At 44.3% G+C, this 20711-nt stretch overlaps 1 pseudogene; it reads left to right on the forward strand.

Moving 5' to 3' along the window:
• The first annotated feature begins 324 nt into the window (after positions 1 to 324).
• Positions 325 to 18176, forward strand: LOC136492090 (galactoside 2-alpha-L-fucosyltransferase-like; annotated as a pseudogene).
• The last annotated feature ends 2535 nt before the right edge of the window (positions 18177 to 20711 follow it).

Below are 20711 nucleotides of genomic sequence, written 5' to 3' on the forward strand. Positions count from 1 at the left end.
GGTGGGCCGTCAGCCGAGTGCGAGCATATAAGCCGGTGTGCTTTGCTATGCGGGGCATCGAACCCATTGTACCTGAACTCCAACTAATTTTGTTGTTGCCTTCCTGTCCCAAACTCTGTTCTTGCTTCTCTTCCCCGAGCTCTATTCTTCCTATCCCCAAATCCGTCTATTCTTGTATCAGATTCAATCATTTGGTTATCTTGTATCAATAGCTGCCTGGGTTCGTATCAATTGGTATCTAGAGCCAAGTTGTGTTGGGGAAATTTTTTTGTTCCTGGTGTTCTTGACGAACTGGCGCCCACGATTTCCTAGTTTCAGCAGAAGATGGCGACCTCCATTGATGGGGTGGACTCCAAGGTGGACAATCTCTCCAAGCAGCTTGCTAGTTTCCAGGAGATGATAGGAGAGATGATGGATAAGCTGAGCGGCTTGGAGACTGGCATAGCGAGGCGGACAAGTTGTTTGGCATGCTGCTCCAACAGACTTCGAACACCTCCATCGACATGGGTTTGACAGCGGCAAGGTTAGAGGGTTGAAGGCATGACCTGCACCACTGCCACCGCCTCCATAGCCCTTACCGCTTTCACAAGTGGCAGTAGCGCTTCCTCATCTGGTTCAGCCGGTGCACAATGCTAAAAGCTCTAGTTTGGTTTTTATGAATTGATGAAACCCTATATGCTAACCTATTTGCTCTAGTGATCATGAGATAGGTAGCACAATTCCAAGTGGTGGAGCAAATGAAGATCATGATGATGGTGTGGTGACCATGATGATCAAGTGCTTGGACTTGGAAAAGAAGAAAGAGAAAAACAAAAAGCTCAAGGCAAAGGTGAAACTTAATAAGAGTTTTTTGGTTTGGTGATCGAGACACTTAGTGAGTGTGATCACATTTAGGATAGATGGCCATACTATTAAGAGGGGAGCTCTTATCGGACAACTCGATCATCTAGTACCACTAGGTGTTCAAATACTTGCATTGCATTTTAGGCCTAGTGCACAATCGGTGAGAAGTGATTAACCTTTGAAAAATATTTGTGAAAAATGCTAACACACTTGCACGTGATGGTGAAACACTTGGAGTGTTAGCACATTTGCAAAGGTGGTGAAAAAGGTGAAGAAAAGGAGGCATAGCATGGCTTATGTTGCTGCCCCGAGGGCACCACCACCCTTGTGACGGTGCACCGCCACCCCTGTGGCGGTGATCGGTAGTGGTGGCCGAGAGGGAGCTGTTCTAGAGGGGGCACCGCCACCCCTAGGGTGGTGCCCACCTGGACATGGTTGAAGTGAGCTAGAGCTAAGGCTGGCAGCGGAAGGGGTGGTGTCCACCGCCACTGGAAGGACGGTGCACCGCCTGGTCACCGCCACTGATGGGGCGGTGCCACCACCATATTTTTCCAGAGAGTGGAATTTTTGGGGGGTTGGCTAGGTGGTCACTACCACCCTAGGGGCAATGCCACTAGCTATTGGTTTCGACCATTGGGGGGCACCGCCACCCCTAGGGTGGTGCCACCACCGCCGTGTCTGGTGCCCTTGCAGAAAGCTGCTCTAGAGGGGTAACGGCTCTATTTGCTTGTGGGCTTATAAATAGAGCTAGTGGCCGATCTTGGCCACTCTCTTGGCACTTCTAATAGCTGATTACACCCTTTGAGAGCTGAGCACACCACTTCACTCACTTGCACACTTGATTTCATCATCTTGAGTGAGATTGGAGAGCCTCTAGTGCATTGCTTAATGTTCTACCATCTTGTGGCACTAGTTGGTGGAGTTCTTATTACTCTTGGTGTTTGATGGTCCAATGATTGGTGGATCATTGAGCGGAGGAAGGTGATTGTCTCCGGCTCCGATCATTGTGATTGTGAGGGGTTCTAGTGCCTTCTCCGGTGGAGCGCCAAAGGCAACTCTAGTGGATTGCTCATGGCTTATGTGATTCTCATCTTGTGTTGGTTGTGCGGCACCCGGTTGTAGGTTTGGCATGTGATGCCAATGAGCGAGTGAACCTCTAAGTGAGTGAATTACCACAATGAGGACTAGCTTGCCGGCAAGCAAGTAAATCTCGATAAAAAATCTTGTGTTACCTTGTCTGAGGTTTTCTTGGTATTCATTGATTGATTGTGATTGATTAGCTCCATCATATTGTGATTGGCTCTATCCTTGACATGGCGGTATAATCATCACATCCCCTACCTAGCATTTATATTTCTAGTGTTGCTTCGCTCTTTAGTCTAATTAGTTTTGAGAGCAAGCTTTTGTTGGGTCTAGTGGTTAATGTGGCTCTTTAGTTAGCCTTTAAGAGCACACTAACTTAGTGTAGTGACTTAGCCATTGTGTGATTAGAGATTGTAGTCACTAGAATTGTGGTAGGTGGCTTATATTTTTAGTAGGCTAGCGTAACACTTGCTTTGCCATTTAATTGCCTAACATCTTTGCTAAGTGTTGTTGTAAAAATTTTCAATAGACTATTCACCCCCCTCTAGCCATTAGGACCTTTCAAACATGCTAGATCTGAACCATGCTCCAAATCTCTTGCTGCACCCATCTGTGTCGAACAGGGAGCTCACGTAGGTCCGATGAGCATTGGCTCAGAGTACTTCTCGCGTGCTGAGGTAGGCCTCTTCCCCTTTCCCTCTTTGGTCTTTGGATCTTGCTGTGTTCTTGGTTCTTTATCGATTGGGGATTAAGGCAAGGGTCAGCGTTAGGGGTTAGGTTTAGCTGCTCATCTTCCCCGATGGAATTAAGGTTCGGGTTGATGCTTAGGGTTTGAGTTAGGGTTCAAACCCTCTGTCTCTTTGCTTCTTCCCCTTCCCCGGTCGTAGATCCGACTAGTTAGGGTCTGACCGAACCCACTGTTCATCTTCCCCGTGAAAGGATTAAGATGCCCAAGTGGGGGGTGAATTAGGCTAATTCTAAATTTTTTTCAATAATTAAGTCTTACGGTTAGCCTAATTAACCTCTTGAGCCTAGAAAGTATTTCTATTGATCTAATGCACAAAAGTTTAGCAACATATGTTTTAATCCTACTCTAGCATGGCAATTCTATGAATGTAAATGACAAGAATTGAATTGCTCAAAATAAATCCTCAAAGTAAAGAGAGAAGGAGGAATGCGGTGATGTTTTGCCAAGGTATCGGAGAGTCGCCACTCCCCACTAGTCCTTGTTGGAGCACCCACACAAGGGTGTAGCTCCCCTTTGATCTGCGCAAGGATCAAGTGCTCTCTACGGGTTGATTCTTTAACACTCCGTCACAGTGAATCACCCACAACCACTCACAACTTGAGTTGGGTCATCCACAAGCTCCGCCGGATGATTACCAAGCTCCTAATCACCACCAAGCCATCTAGGTGATGGTGATCACCAAGAGTAACAAGCACAAACTCTCACTTGACCACGACAAGCCTAATAAGAAGGATGGATACACACTTTGCTACTTTTGCTTTCACTAATGAGGGCTCTCTTTAGGATTCTCAAATCTTAATCACCTCACTAGGACCTTGCTCTTCTTGGCACTCTCAAAGGTGTTTCTCAGCTGTTGGAATGAGCAAAAGTACCCCCTCACATGAATGGAGGAAGTATTTATAACCTTGGTTGAAAACGTACCGTTATGTGCCTCTACGGGGTGACCGAACGCTCCGGTCATGTTGACCGGACACTTCGGTCAATTCTCCCCGAACTCCAGTGTTTAAGTTATGACCAGAAGCTAGACAGCGTTCGGTCAGCACTGACCGGATGCGTTCGGTTATGATTTTCCCTCTCTAGAACCTTACTGGAGTCGACCGGACGCTGGTACCCAGCATCCGGTCACTCACCTCTTAGCATTTGGTCGTGTCCAGACGATTTCACCTTGATCAAATGAACTGATCGGACTCTGCGCCAACATTCGGTCACTCTGGAACCAGCGTCCAGTCAGCATTTAACCCTCCATTCACTTCCAAGTCTCGATCATATGTGAATGAAGTTTGTTCCAATGGATCTAAGGGCTTTTTAGGAGCTACCTAGTGCTAGATTTAGTAAATGTGCACCACACCTAACTCACTAGACTCACCTAGGTCAAGCTACCCATTCATACCCCCCTTAATAGTATGGCCAAAAGAAAAACAAAGTCCTAAACTACTCTAAGTGTCTCATCAACACCAAATGACACTTAGAACTAGTCCATCCTTAACCTTATTGTCCATCCTTTGAAAACCGAAGCGATTTCCATTGTTGGTGCATGACCACCATGATAGCCCAATCGATCTCCATTACCATGACCTAACTTAATTGCCTCTGCAAAACACACATTAGTCATAGTAATCACATATTATCATTAATCACCAAAATCCAACTAGGGGCCTAGATGCTTTCAATCTCCTACTTTTTGGTGATTGATGACAATACCACCTCGAGTATATGAAAGAGATGATGTTTTTAACATGCTTGATTCATATAAGCTTTTGACAATAAGAACAAAAGTATTAGGCAAGCTTATATGACCCAAGCCAACATGATGTACTCAAAAGATATGAAATAAGCAAGAGTACACGTGATAAAGCTCATTTGCATCGAAGTAAAATGCGAAAGCAAAGCAAATGAGCATAACACAAGTGATGTGACATATAAATAATTCAAAGTAGAGAGCACACATGTCACATATCACATAAATATCATGATCACATTAATACCACGATTACGATCACACTTAAGTAGTTCAATGCATAATAGTAAACATGAATGCAAAATGTATCACACATAAAACTCTAAATGTAATAGATAAGCTAATAGATAGACTCCCCCTAAATGTATCGCTCCTCGCCTCCTTCTAAGACTAACATACTCGATCCCTCTCCCCCTTTGGTGTCAAACACCAAAACCTAAGGGTCGGTCGGTGGGGCTACAGCGGACGAGTCAGGCGCTGAGGTGTGAGGAGTGAGCAAGAACTATGTGCCATCATCATCTAATCCAGAGCTCTGAGCAGTCTAACCCTCTGTAGCTAGAAGCGATGCTAAAGCGGTCTGGGTCGGATCTATAACTGATGAAGAGAGCGTCTTTGTAGTCCCGGTAATAGGTGCAACTATGGAAGGACCTAGGACATATAGCTCTAGCGGTGTAGGTTACCCTGTCAACTCACTGAATGAAGCACCAAGGCTCCTAGAAACTAGGGTGAGCACTGATGAACTCTGAGGTGGAGTAAAACCCGTATGAAGAGGAGTGAACTATAGGGCTGGCACTGGTGAAGCAAACCACTAGGACACCTGCTCTGTAGATAAAGGAAACTATAGCACTGGTGGTCTCTGACTCTGAAGCCCACTAAGCTGTACAACTGGAGTAATAGAAGTGGTGGCAGGCTAACCAAACTGGGGTGAAGACCATGGCGGTGGAGCCCCAATAGCTGTCACTACATGCTGTATAAACCCAAGTAGCTGCTGCTGTATGAGAAGCTGCTGCTCATGCATGGCCTGCTGCTACTGTATAGCCTACTGCTGCTGCTGGATCTCCTGCTGCTGTCACTGGAACTCATCCTGCTGAGTCTGAAACTGTGCAAATGTAGCAGCAGTCTCCTGAGCCTGGCGTGCCTGATCCTGCCTCATTCGCTCAAGTATGGCAAGTAGAGCAGGGTCTATCTACGGTGCAGGTGGAGCTGAACTAGAGCTATTGACCTCATGGTCATGTCATGTGGAGGCATCTGAGTGATATCATGGTAGTCGTCATCTAAGCTGTCATTGGGGTCGCTCTCGACCATCCCCTCCTACTGAGCATCTAACTGCTCCTCCTTTATAACTACTATGCCCCTGATGGTCTTATCCTACTGTGTTGCAGTCTCTGACATCTCTAGACGATGGCATGGCTGGCTGGGTGCCCTCACTACACTATGGCGGATCATCTGAGTCATGTTGTATGTAGGGAACTTTATAGTAGCACCACTATACTCTACCAGCATCTCAGGTGGCCTCACAGTAACTGCCCTGTGGATCAAGAATATAATCCAGTGAGCATATGGCAGCTGCCTGTGACCCCTGAACCCCTCTGCAATAGTATCCTCCATCTCTGATAGAAGGAGATCGCAAGTGTCAAACATAGTCTGCTACATCAGAGAGTTCAGTAGCCATAGCTGTATGCGTCTCAAGCCCTCATGATACCCCATCCTTGAAAGTAGGGTCCTTCTCATAATAGCATCAAGCACTCTAGCAGTAGGAGTAGGATCACTGGGTGTCCTGCTCGACCCCTCGCCGAAAGGCTCTATGAAGCAATTGTGGACTAGATCTATAGGGGGCACCATACCGCCATGAGGGTGTCTGGGAGGCACTGTCTGTCCATAGCAAACCTCATGAAGCTAGACTGGCTGCTCCTGAAGCTTAAGAATCTCTTTGGCCCTTGAGCTCATAAGTCTATAATCTCTGCCTCTAAAAGCAAAGTGAATGAATCTCTGCTATGGGTCAATCTAGAGTGTAGCATAGAACTAATAGACCCAAGATGGAACATATAAGCCTGTCCGTCCAAATAAATCTGTCAGCCCTGGCAGGTAAGCTAGGTAAGGGTGAATATGCTCTTCAGCTGCTACTACAGTGGACTCAATGTTGCATACCGTCTAAGATCTGAATACTTCCCCACTATTAAGATATGTATTATAAAAATCTTCCTGCAGTGGTGTGTAGAAGCCCTCTGAAGCTCGATCATCCCTCCTCAGTGGGAACCACTGCTCAAAGTCCACAAATCTGAGCTGCTACACCTACTTGGCCATGGCGGCCCTCAAATCTAGATGAGTCACTAGAGGCAGACCCTATGGTCTAGGAGGCGGACGAGAATCCCTCCGCTATGTCTCTGACCTCAGTGTGACTAGACCACGGGTACGACCAGAGTGACAAAGCTATGGTTGAGGTGCCTACACTATCTCCTTAGCCTACTCTCCCTCCTAAGTCTGCTCTACTAACTGTGGCTGCTGCTGTGACTCCCCTTGAGGCTGACTCTCATCAATAGCCACACGCCATCCTCCAACCATGACAGTCCCAGCTGGACCACCATGATGGCGCTCAACCTGCTCAAGTATAGCCCTCGTAGATGGAGAAAGCTGATCTGCAATAACAACACCACTTCGAGTACCTCCTCTCTCTATGCGCTCTACGGCCTCTGCAACTACGGCTGCTCTCGCTATATCTGCATTAGGGTACTTGCGCTTTCTCGTTGCTAGCTTCTTCACCGCCTTACCTTTTGTATCTGTAGGCTGGCGAGGCGGGGGCCTCACATCCTCATCATCGGGACCTCCTCCGACATTCTTGACATGAGCCATCTGATAGATCTAAAAAGAATAACTATCGCTGACAAAGATCAACTGCCAACTGTCACTTTCGAGGCTTGGCCTCGATCCATACTCGTGAGCTTGGCCCCGAGTTGATAGTCAACTGCCACTGAGACCTCAGAAACACCGACTCGCTGCATGTTAGAATAGATCAGATTTATAAATAATTACAACATATCTAGAGATACGAAACCCTAAGAAGCAAGCAATTAGGTATGAAATTGGAATCGAGGGCTTGCTACCCGACGAACCGGTGATTTGAAAAGAAGAGGAACGACAATCGGGGAACCACCAGGAGGCACTATGAAGCTAAGGTTCGCAATGCATAGTGAATTGATGGCTCGGGTTTAGGCAGGGCTCTGGGCGCTGGTGAAGCTGGCGGCGTGGCTCGGTGGTGCACTGCGATGAAGAGGCGCGGTGAGTAGTGGCTAGGGCACTATGGTGGCGCTGGCACAGGGCACGGCGGTGGCGCTAGAGCATGATGTAGGCATGGAGACGCATGGGGCATGCGGTGGTGCATGAGCATGGGAAGGAGCAGCGTGGCAAATAGTGGTGGATCGGGCAAGGGAGCATGGTGTGGTGGTGCTGGAGACACGAGCTCGCGGCAAGGCAGGCGCGAGAGCAGAGCGCAGTGGCACGACTGCGGGCAAGAGTGTAGCTGGTGAATTTAGTGGCTAGGGCGTAGCGCTGCGGCTCGAGATGGCGAAGTCGGCACGGTGCAGGATGAAACGGCATAGCAGATTGGGTTATAAGGGGTCCCCCGACAAGACAAAAAAGGAAACAGAGAAGAAGTCCTGAACCCACACGATTTCAACTAACCAGACGCTTGGGTGGCAACGACAGGACGTTGCCACCTAGAGTTCGGTCGATTCCAGAGAGGTCCAAAGCCCCTGGAATCGCAACCAAATGCGTCTGGTGAACCCCGACCGGACACAGCCAGAGTCCGGTCCACACTGCCTCCATCATCTTCGCTCGATCGAATGCTGAACCACCATCTGACCAAATGCTAAACAGTAGAGTCCGGTCACTCCATCGCAAAAGGTTCACCTCCTGTGAACTGACCGGACGCTGGACTTCAGAGTTCGGTGCAGCATCCGGTCACTCTTTTTTAGCAAATCTTCAAAGTCCTTCATGCTGCCTGTTCCCAATCAAGTTCCAATATAAATAAGATCCAAATAAACACCAATTGGGACTGATGTAAGTGACCTCTCTCAAACCCTTAAAATTTTCAAAAATATTTTGTCTTAGGCTATAATTCTTAGTAAGAAAATAGGCAATAAGAGGGCAATTGAAGATAAACGATAAAGCAACATTCATGCATATGTAATGCAATACTTGAAAGTAAATCTAGTTGTTTGTCAAGTTTTATCCAAGGTTAAGCTTCTTCACGCGCTTTACGGCGGTTATCTTAACCATGTTAGACAAGCCCTGTATGCATTACCAAAAATTAAACATGTTGTAAATTACAATGCAATGCAAGGGACAACACAAGCTTATTTTTTAGTGAAGTTACTAAAATCAAAAACATTGAGCTCATTCCGCAATCGACAAAAAATCGCCTCATCTAGCAGTTAGTGAAGATATCCACCAATTGATCCTCGGTCCTTACACCTTCTAATGAAATATCATTCTTTGCAACATGATCTCTAAGAAAGTGATGGCGGATATCTATGTACTTGGTGCGAGAGTGTTGAACCAGATTATTTGTAAGTTTTGCCGCACTTTCATTGTCGCACAAAAGAGATACTTTTTCTAGAACTACATCATAGTCTAGCAAAGTTTGTTTCATATAAAGAATTTGTGCACAACAAGCACCTACGGCAATGTATTCCGCTTTGACGGTGGACAAAGCCACACTATTTTACTTCATGGAGGACCAAGACACAAGTGATCTACCAAGCAAATGACATCCTCCAGATGTGCTTTTTCTATCCACTTTGCAACCGGCATAATCCAAATTGGAATAGCCAACTAATTCAAATATAGCTCCTTTAGGATACCAAAGGCCAATGCTTGGTGTGCGCTTAAGATACCTAAGGATTCTTTTAACGGCAATCAAATGAGTTTCCTTAGGATTAGCTTAAAATCTAGCACACATATGAACACTAAACATGATGTCGGGCCTAGATGCGGTTAAATATAACAAGCTACCAATCATAGAGCGGTAGAGAGTTTGATCAACCGTGTTACCTCCCTTATCTAGGTCGAGATATCCATTAGTTGGCATTGGTGTTTTGATTGGCTTACATTCATCCATCTTGAATCTCTTGAGAAGATCATTTGTATATTTCTCTTGAGAAATGAAAATCCCTTCTCTCATTTGCTTGACTTGAAAACCAAGAAAGAATGTAAGCTCTTCAATCATTGACATCTCGAACTTCTTCGACATCAATTCACCAAACTCTTTACAAGAATCTTCATTTGATGATCCAAAGATGATATCATCAACATACACTTGATAAATGAAGATATATCCATCAAGCTTCTTGGTGAATAGTGTAGTATCAACCTTCCCAATGGTGAAACCCTTCTCAATGAGGAAGTCCCAAAGGCGCTCATACCAAGCTCTTGGGGCTTGCTTAAGCCCATATAACGCCTTGGACAACCTATAAACATGATTAGGATATCTAGGGTCTTCAAACCTAGGAGGTTGATCAACATAGACTAGTTTATTAATAAAGCCATTTAAAAATACACTTTTTACATCCATTTGATATAATTTCATTTCATGATGTGATGCATATGCAAGGAGGATACGAATGACTTCTAGTCTTACAACCGGTGCAAAGGTCTCTCTAAAATCGAAACATTCGACTTGAGAGAACCCCTTTGCAACTAGTCTTGCCTTGTTCCTCACAACAACGCATTGATCATCTTGCTTGTTGTAGAACATCCTCTTTGTTCCAATGACTCTTGCACCTTTTAGCCACTCTTCAAGAGTCCAAACTTCATTGCGGGTGAAGTTGTTCAACTCTTCATGCTTGTCATTGATCCAATCTGGATCTTGGAGAGCTTCTTCTACCTTGGTAGGCTCAAAACAAGAGACAAAAGGATGATGTTCAATAAATGAAGCAAGCTTTTGAGAATGAGTCATTACGCCCTTTGATGGACTCTCTATGATAAGATCTTGTGGATGAGCTTCAAGTAGAGGTGAATTTCTTCTATCAACCACTTGAGGGAGAGGTTGTGGAGCATCACCATCTTGTACTTGTATCACCATTTGCTCATGGGAGACATGAGTGTCTTTATTTTCTACTCTTTTATCTTTTTCACCATCTTGTGGCACACTTGATGAAGAAGGTAGATTGATCACTTGTACATCATCTTCTTCATCATTAGGCTTGATGTCTCTAACTAGAATATTCTTCATGGCCTCCCTCAATGGTTCATCACCTACATCATCAAGATTCTCATGTGCTCCTTGAGAGCCATTAGATTCATCAAATTTCACATCATATGTTTCTTCAACCAAGTTGGTGGTATGATTAAATACTCTATATGCTTTTGACTTTAATGAGTAACCAACAATAAAACCAATATCACAACATCTTTGAAACTTCCCTAGGTGTTGCTGCTTCTTGTAGTTGTAGCATTTGCAACCAAACACCCTAAAGAAGGAGATGTCCGGTTTCTTCCCATTGAGCAACTCATAAGGTGTTTTGCCAAAAAAACTTTTGAAGGAATAGGTGGTTGGATGCATAGCATGCGGTGTTGATAGCTTCCGTCCATAGAGCTTCGGGAGTATTGTACTCATCAAGCATTGTTCTTATAAGAGTGATCAATGTCCGGTTCTTCCTCTCAACTACACCATTTTATTGAGGAGTATATGTTGCGGAGACCTCATGCTTGATCCCAACTTTATCACAATAGACTTCTATATTTGTGTTGTCAAATTCTTTACCGTTGTCACTTCTAATCTTCTTGAGCTTTACTTCAAACTCATTTTGTGCTCTCTTGGCAAACTTTTTAAAGCAAGGTGCAACTTTAGATTTGTCATGAATGAAGAATACCCATGTGTATCTTGAATAGTCATCAACAATCATAAGAAAATAAAGATTTCCTCCCAAACTCTTGTATGTTGGTCCAAATAAGTTCATGTGAAGGAGTTCTAGCACTCTTATGGTTGACATAAAAGCTTTTGTTGGATGAGTATTTACAACTTGCTTGCTGGCTTGACATGCACTATAAAGCTTGTTCTTTTTAAACTTCACATCCTTCAACTCTCTCACCAAATCATTCTTCTTTAGCTTCTTGAGTGAGCTCATCCCAACATACTCAAGTCTTCTATGTCATAGTCACCCAAGTGTTGTTTTGGTGAATAAGCAAGTTTTCAAATTTGTATCTTCGGATATAAAGTCCACTAGATATAGGTTATTATATCTAAATCCTTTGAATATCACTTGATCATCATCTTTCTTAGATACAACAACTTCCTTCTCGGTAAACAAGCATTGGAAGCCAAGATCACATAATTGTCCAACGGATAGCAAGTTGAAGCTTAATGAAGCAACATATAGCACATTTGAGATAGAATGATTATTTGATATTGCCACTTTGCCCAATCCTTTAACCTTGCCCTTTGAATTATCTCCAAATGTGATTCTTTCTTGTCTATCTACTTCTTCATCTAGTGAGGTGAATATACAAGGATCACCAGTCATATGTTGTGTGCAACCACTATCAATAACCTAATGACTTTCACCGGTCTTGTAGTTCATCTACACACAAGAGATCAAGCTTTAGAAACCCAAACTTGTTAAGGGCCCTTCATCTTCTCAACAAGTGACTTTGCTACCTAGATTTTCTTAGGCCTATTCTTGTTGGAAGGTCCTAAGAACATGACTTTCATCTTCACGCTAGAATCCTTTATAAGCATGCAATAAGCATTGAAGGCAAAATGTCTAGCATGCTTGGGCAAGGGTTATGGCGGTGGAGTTTGGCACTCATAGGCAAAGTGGCCTTCTTGTCCACACTCAAAATATCTCTTTGGCTTTGGCTTTGGCTTTGACTTATATTGTTGTTGAGTTTGAGCCTTCTTCTCTTGATTTGACAAGTACCTAATGCCACTTCTATCCATCTTTATGATGATGTTCATTAGTAGCTCACTTTGAAGATGCTTGCCTCTTGTGAACTTTCTCAATCCAATCTTGAGATGCTCTTTCTCCAATTTGAGCTTCTTGTTGTCTTCCTTGAGTGCATCATTATTTTTCACTTCCATGAGCTTCTTGTTCTTTTCTTTTAACTTCTCATTCTCAAGAATCAAATCACCATCATCATCAAGAGTTTCTAGCACTATGGTGTTGGTGGATTTGAGCTCTTCAAGATCTTTCTTTAGCTTTTCATTGTCATTCTTGAGCTTGACAATCTCATCATAATCTTCGGTCTCAACCACTTGCTTGCCTTTGCTACTAAAACTTTGTTCAATGCTCTCAATGATCAAATCATCACATGATGTGGCTATATCAATCTTAACAACATTGTTAGTAGCATCATGTGGCTCATTGGATAAATATTCTTGAGCAATGACAAGATTATCATGATTAATCTTAAGAGTAGTATATTCTTCTTTTAGCATGTTGTGGCTAGTGATGAGCTCATTGTGTATCCTCTCAAGTTTATCATATTTTTCTTTAAGCTCTTTCTTTGAAGATTTGAGCTCCTTGAGTTTGGATGTTATAGCATCATTTACCTCTCTAAGCTCAACACTAGCCTTTTCAGCTACATCATATTTAGCTAAAAGAGAATCATTCTTAGCTTCTAGTTTTTTATTCTTAGCTCTACTCTTTCTAATGATTTTAGTGTATTGATTTAGCAATTTAACAAGATCATCATAAGAAGGTGATTCATATTCATCATCCATCACTATCGCTATCATCATTGCTAGCATGTTCATCACCACTACTATCATCATTTGATACCTTGCGATCACCCTTGGCCATAAGGCATAGGTGTGTAGAGGATGATGGTGATGAAGATGATGAAGAGTCAATAATAATGGCGACCACCTTCTCGTTGTCACTATCATCATTGGATGAGCCACTAGATGAATCAATGTCTATGAGCCAATCACTGACGATGTATGCCTTTCCACTTTTCTTCTTCTTGTGGAAGTTCTTCTTACCATCTCTCTTCTTGTATGGCTTGTTTTTCTTCTTCTCATCTTTTTCTTCTTTGCTTGAATCATCTTTCTTGCCCTTGTACTTGTCTTTATTAGGCTTGGTGCATTGGTGTGCTAGATGATCAAGTTCTCCACAATTGTAGCAATCTCTCTCAGAGATTGACTTCCTTCTAGAGCTAGTGAAGAACTTCTTCTTCTTGCCATCAAACTTGATGCCACTCTTGTTGAGCTTCTTTAGTATCTTGGTGGTTCTTCTCACCATGAAAGCAAGACTTGCATCATTAATTTTATCATCACTTGAGCTCTCATACTCAAGCCTTGTTTTGCCCTTCTCTTGGCTAGCTTTGAAAGCTGTCTTTTTCTTTCTTCTTAGTAGAGGATGAGCCATCTTGTGGTGTGATGTGCATGTATATCTCATGAGCATTGATTTTTTCCAAGATTTGTATTGGTGTAGCAGTGGAAAGATCACCTTGATGAAGCACGTCGCAATATGCCCATATTTATCAATGGGGATGACACTCAAGATTTTTCTTACAATATCAGATGGTTGCATTTGAGTTAGTCCAAGCCCATTGACTTCCTCTATAAGAATATTCAAACTTGAGTACATCTCATTAGCACATTCTTTAGGAAGCATCTCAAAAGAGTTAAGCTTTTTCATGACAAGATGATAGCGTTCCTCACGCTCACTCTTTGTTCCCTCATGGAGCACACAAACGTCCGACCATAGTGCATGGATGTCCTTGTGGTTCCTCATCCGGTTAAACACATTTTTGCAAAGGCCTCTAAAGATGGTGCTTTGAGCCTTTGCATTCTATTTCTCGTAATTCACCTCATCGTCTTGTAGGTGTATGGCATCCTGAGGTTTTGGGAAACCTTGTGAGGCGGCTCTAAGTATTCCAACATCTAGAGCTTCTAGATACGCCTCCATGTGGATTTTCCAATAAGGAAAATCATCCCCTCAAAGATAGGAGCAGGTCCATCCCCGTGAGACATCTTTCTCTAGGCGGTTAAGCCTAAATACATGAGCACGAGGGTCCGATACCAATTGAAAGGATCAAGATGCCCAAAAGAAGGGTGAATTAGGCTAATTCTAAATTTCTTTCAATAATTAAGTCCTATGGTTAGCCCAATTAACCCCTTATGCCTAGAAAGTATTTTTATTGATCTAACGCACAAAAGTTTAGCAACCTATGTTCCAATCCTACTCTAGCATGACAATTCTATAAATGTAAATGATAAGAATTGAATTGCTCAAAGTAAAGAGAGAAGGAGAAATGCGACGATATTTTGCCGAGGTATTGGAGAGTTGCCACTCCCCACTAGTCCTTGTTGGAGCACCCACGCAAGGGTGTAGCTCCCCCTTGATCCGCGAAAAAATCAAGTGCTCTCTACGGGTTGATTCTTTGACACTCCGTCGCGGTGAATCACCCACAACTGCTCACAACTTGAGTTGGGTCATCCACAAGCTCCGTCGGATGATCACCAAGCTCCCAATTACCACCAATCCGTCTAGGTGATGGCGATCACAAAGAATAACAAGCACAAACTCTTACTTGACCACGACAAGCCTAATGAGAAGGGTGGATGTAAACTTTGCTACTTTTGCTTTCACTAATGAGGGTTCTTTTTGGGATTCTCAAATCTCAATTACCTCTCTAGGACCTTGCTCTTCTTGGCACTCTCAAAGGTGTTTCTCAGCTATTGTAATGAGCAAAAATACCCCCTCACATGAATGAAGAAAGTATTTATAATCTTGGTTGAAAAACGAACCATTATGTGCCTCTACGGGGTGACCGGACGCTCCGGTCATGTTGACCGGATGCTCCGGTCAGTTCTCCCCGAACTCCAGTGTTTAAGTTGTGACCGGACGCTAGACAACGTCCGATCAGCACTAACCGAACGCGTCCGATCACGATTTTCCCTCTCTAGAACCTTACTGGAGTCGACCGGATGCTGGCACCCAGCGTCCGGTCACTCACCTCTCAGCGTCCGATCGTGTCCAGACGATTTCACCTTGATCAAATGAACTGACCGAACTCTGCGCTAGTGTCCGGTCACTCTAGAACCAGCGTCCGGTCAGCATTTGACCCTCCATTCACTTCCAACTCTCGATCATACGTGAATGAAGTTTGCTCCAATGGATCTGAGGGCTTTTTAGGAGCTACCTAGTGCTAGATTTAGCAAATGTGCACCACACCTAACTCACTAGACTCACCTAGGTCAAGCTACCTATCCATACCCTCCTTAATAGTATGGCCAAAGGGAAAACAAAGTCATAAACTACTCTAAGTGTCTCTTCAACACCAAACGACACTTAGAACTAGTCCATCCTTAACCTTGTCGTCCATCCTTTAAAAACCAAAATGATTTCCATCGTAGGGGCATGACCACTATGATAGCCCAATCGATCTCCATTACCGTGACCTAACTTAATTGTCTCTATAAAACACACGTTAGTCACAGTAATCATGTATTGTCATTAATCACCGAAACCCAACTAGGGGCCTAGATGCTTTCACTCCGCTTACCAATTGAGAGTTAGGGTTAGAGTTCATGTCTGGGTCGATTCGAATCGGGCCGAATCGAGCCCTCTTTCTTCTGTTGTTCTTCCCCTTCTAGGGTTAGGGCTAGGGACCCTCTGCTTCGATCCGAATTGGATCTTTCTCATCTCCTAAATTGCTACCCCTAATTTAGATCTACACTACAACTTGGCTCTGGTACCATTGATAAATATTTCTAAACCTTTAGGTATAGATCTAGCGTGTATAAACATCTGTTGGTGTACCTTGGTAGCTAGTGTGCCCGCGACGACCGACGATGAAGTGCAGTGATAGTGCCCGACGACGAGGCGAGGTGTAGCATCCCAGTGGTGGCACTGCAGAGGCGACGGTGAAGTCAGTGGGGATTCCCATCGCTGGCAGCACCCTTCTCTTTAGATCGGATAGGGTTAGAACCTCGATGGGGCGTATGGCGGCTCAGAGGAACCTCGTATCGTGTGCCCAGCTCCCATGTCTCTTTTATGATCCTGTGCGACGGAGATCCACCAACCAAGGAGCGGTTGGACGCCCCCGATCAGGACGTGAATCCAAGAGCCTAATTAACCGTTGGGCCAATTGGTGGAGATCATACTAACAAGGACTTCCCTATTTGTGGCATCGAACGACTCACCGACCGGAACCACCACGACAGCCTCGGCTCCATGCTGAGGCGCGGTGAGGATCCCGGCACGGCGCCATGGCTGCACGTGTACGTGCACCTATGTCACGACTACAGCGGGGGCTACCACGACCAGCTATTTAGCCTGTTCGTTTGGCTGTGGCTTGTCGCAAACGATCGTAAATTTCCAGCCGGAACAATATTTTTCTCTCACACAAACCAACCAGCAGTACTTCTTCACGAACCAGCAACGATACGAACCAGACCGAACAGGCTGATTCTTCTACGACGACGTGCAGGCCCAGCTGAAGCGCGTGCCGTGGCTCGTGTTCCTCTCGGACAACTACATCGTGCCGGTGCTGTTCCTGATCCCACGGCACGAGCTGGAGCTCGCGCGCATGTTCCCGCGCCGCGACGTTGTGTTCCATCACCTTGGCCGCTACCTGTTCAACCTGAGCAACACGGTGTGGGACATGGTGACGCAATACCATGACTCCTACTTCACCAAGGCGGACGAGCGCGTGTGGATCCAGGTGCCCAAGTTCCCGTGGTGGGCGCCCGCCATATCCACTGATGCGCTCTACGGCCAGATCCTCAACTGCTCCCAACGTGAGGACATCCTGCCCGGTGTCGGCGTGCCCGCGGACGACAAATCCACCAGCGCCACCGGGCGCTCCAGCGGCCAGCCGACAAAACAGAAGGCCGTACTCGTCGTGTCCCTGCACGGCGAGTACTCTGATAAGCTCAGGGACCTGTACCACGAGCACGGAGCATCGGGCGGGGAGGTGGTGAGCGTGTACCAGCCGACGCAACTGGGTTGGCAGCAATCCGGTGAGCAGCAACACAACCAGAAGGCCCTCGCGGAGATGGTGCAGCTCAGCTTCTCGGACGCGGTGGTCACCACCGCCGTCTCGACATTTGGATACGTCAGCCAGGGGCTAGCGGGTCTGTTGGTCTGAGACCGTGGGTGCTCATGAGCCCCGCCGATGGCAAGTCGCCCGACCCGCAGCGCCGGCGCGCCGCTACCACCGAGCGGTGCTTCCATGCGCCGCCGAACTATAATTGCCGGACCAAGGCCAATATAATGGTGACGCCAGCAGGATGGTGCGGAACATCCGGCCGGAAGAGTTGGGTAGCGATGGTGAGACTATGTACTCATAGGTTTGTTATATGCATTATGTCTAGATACGTAATAAAAGTTATGTATCTTAAAAAGTTAGAACGATTTAAATTTAAAATAGGGGCGGTACATGTTTATATATATAAATAATATAGCTCTACGTGAACTGCCACTACCCTCTCCTACATGACCGCCTCCTCGTTCCATGTCCCTGGTGTTCAATCCATTTCTTCGTCCCCAGGATTTGGAGCCTATTTGGTACATAGTATTAGTTTTTTGTAGCTAAATAAGTTAGAACTAAAAACCAAACAATAAGTTTTTCGACATCTTTTTATAGCCGTGCTTGTCTCCATAGTCCTATTTGTATTAAAACGCAAAAAACTAGGTCAAACTAGCTTATCCCTGACAATATTTTTTCTCTATTTATACAACTTTTCAGGGAAAAGTTTTCGAGAGAAGCTATATCAATCAAACATGTTATTCGCCAAGAAAGCTGGTGGTGGCGTGACATGTTCAGCCCCGTGGAAAAGAGGGCCCTGGGCCGCCTATAATCAGCCCGCTTTCTGATAAAATTGAGCCCGTTCTTCGTTCTGCGCGGAGCATTGTTTGTCAAAAATCTGTGTTGAATAAATGATGACCTGTGACTCAGCCCGCAAAACACTACTGAACCCGGCCCAACCATAAATCATGATACAGTATGGCTCTCCATCTCTCATTTATCTAGGAACTTTATTCTCCCCTCAAAAAAAAAAATCTAGGAACTTTATTCTTCTGACATAGATGCCCAACTCTAACTGACTCCTTAGCACTTCATCTTTCTACTTACTCCTTTCGTTCCAAATTATAAGTCGCTTTGTTGGTATATCTATTTTACTACGCATTTAGATAAATAATATGTCTAGATACATGGCTAAATGAATGAACCAAAAAAGTCAATGCGACTTATAATTTGGAACGGATGGAGTACTTATATATCTCTGATGGTAATAAAAACTTTTCATATTTACCTTTTTATAGTCTTCGATTCAACTTCGATACATATCTTTGTCCGTATATATCTTCTAAAATATATTCTTAAAGTCCTTCAAATTTACAATATTTCTTTAAACAAATCTATACATATGTCCTGCGTGTCTTCAAAATAAAAGATCTAACAAGTTTATTAATATTATAGTTTTAAAGCTTAATAAAATTTATCCTAAATAATTATATTCTTGTGAAGGAGGACTTTTCTAAAAAGAATCCTCTAGCCACAAAAACATAATTATTCACAATAAACTTCATCAATATAATATAGACATGTCGTGCGCATCCGTGCCGACTAATTCACACTCGTTCAACAAGGTTCATATGCGCTGGAAACAAAGACTAGGACAAAAGTAAGCTATATTTGTTCATAGCCCGTACTCCCACACAAGGCATCCACTAATCAAATCGTGTTCGGCTGGTCACATTTTGATCGCATTTCGGCTGATTTCGGTTGATTCAATAGTGTTCTGTGAGAGAGAACAAGCTGAAACAAACTGAGACTGCATAATAAAAGCTATGTATCTAGAAAACTCACAATAGCTTATAATTTGAAATGGAAGGAGTACAAAAGTAGACGTCATGTACTCACTCATCCTCATACCCCCTCATGAGCCGCTTGGAGAGAATGAGCAACGAATCTCAATATTGAGCACATTGTGTACCGCTGAATTAATAACATTGTTTTTTAGAATAAATTTAGAAAATGTGAACATCCATCTCAAATATATTAGAACCGAAGTGGATAGATTCCATCATAATAAAGAACTTAAACAACTAGGCCATACTTAGTTCACAAAACTACACATAACCAATTGGCTTATGACAAATAATTTATGTTGGTTGAGCAGCAAGAATATGCTTTATGGCAATCTCGCTAGCAGTGCCTGGCTAGCTGATTGCCCCAACTTGACAACTCCCGAAGTGCTTGTTCGGTCAATCTCTAATCTGAGAGGGATTTTGACTTGTAGGGGGTAAATGACTTGTAGGGGGTAAAATCCCCGTCAATCCCCTCAAATACTCTTGCATTGGGGATTAACCGAACAAGACCTAAGGTATGCAAATCCTAGCCCTAAGATGTAGATGAGTAGATGGCTAAATGTAGATATAATTTAGCCATGAGTTAGTTAATGCGCGATGGGTTGATTGTTGATGCATCACGACTTTTGCATGTAGAATTATCAATTATGAAGAGAGTTGAAGACATTGCTTTATCTTTTTTCGGAAACATGCCGCAAAGAAGGCTCGTTCTTCATCTCCTGTGGTCGATAGATATCCCAAAGTAGGGTCGCAATCTAATTCCGTGCCCAAGCTTCTTTTATGCACACTTTGAGCTATCAGTATGCCCTGTTCGCTTGGTTGATAAGCCATGGCTAAAAGTACTATTGACTGATTTGTTGTGAGAGAAAAATATTATTCGTTAGTTGAAAAAGTACAGCTTATAAGCCAAGCGAACAGGGCGATAGTGTGCAAACTAAATGTATTGTTATTTTTTTTCTTCAATTTTTTAGCTTACTTTTTTGAACTTTAGACTTGAGTACCTGTGTTCTGTGTACCACACCGTGGGGGGCAATGTTTATAGTTGTTTATCGAATTGCTAAATTATTTTTTCCTGAGTAGTATGTGAAAACTTTTCGTGGAGCATAACTCGTACAACAAAATCCTACTGTAGATGGCAGCCATTGATAGAAGTTCGCGTGGTGTCGCTCTGGTCGGCTTGGCTTCGGCCTTGCGGGAACGGCGGCGGACATGACGTGGAGGCGGCGAAGTAGAGAGAGAGAGAGAGACAGAGAGAATACAGAACTAGCTGTAATTCCCATGTCCGCCTTGCAGCCAACCTCCATGTCGCTGGGCGCGGCGGATGGACTACTGCGGTTGGGGCTACTAGTGGCACTGTTGATCAGCTGCTGGATGTCCTCCGGCCGGTGCTCATCGTTTCTGGGGCTCAAGAACACGAGGATCGGACCCGGACCAGAGCGTTCGGTTCAGTCGATACCTTGCCCTTTGCGTGTGCCGT

The sequence above is a fragment of the Miscanthus floridulus genome, chromosome 11 (assembly GCF_019320115.1).
Source record: "Miscanthus floridulus cultivar M001 chromosome 11, ASM1932011v1, whole genome shotgun sequence".
In the NCBI taxonomy this organism is placed as follows: domain Eukaryota; kingdom Viridiplantae; phylum Streptophyta; class Magnoliopsida; order Poales; family Poaceae; genus Miscanthus; species Miscanthus floridulus.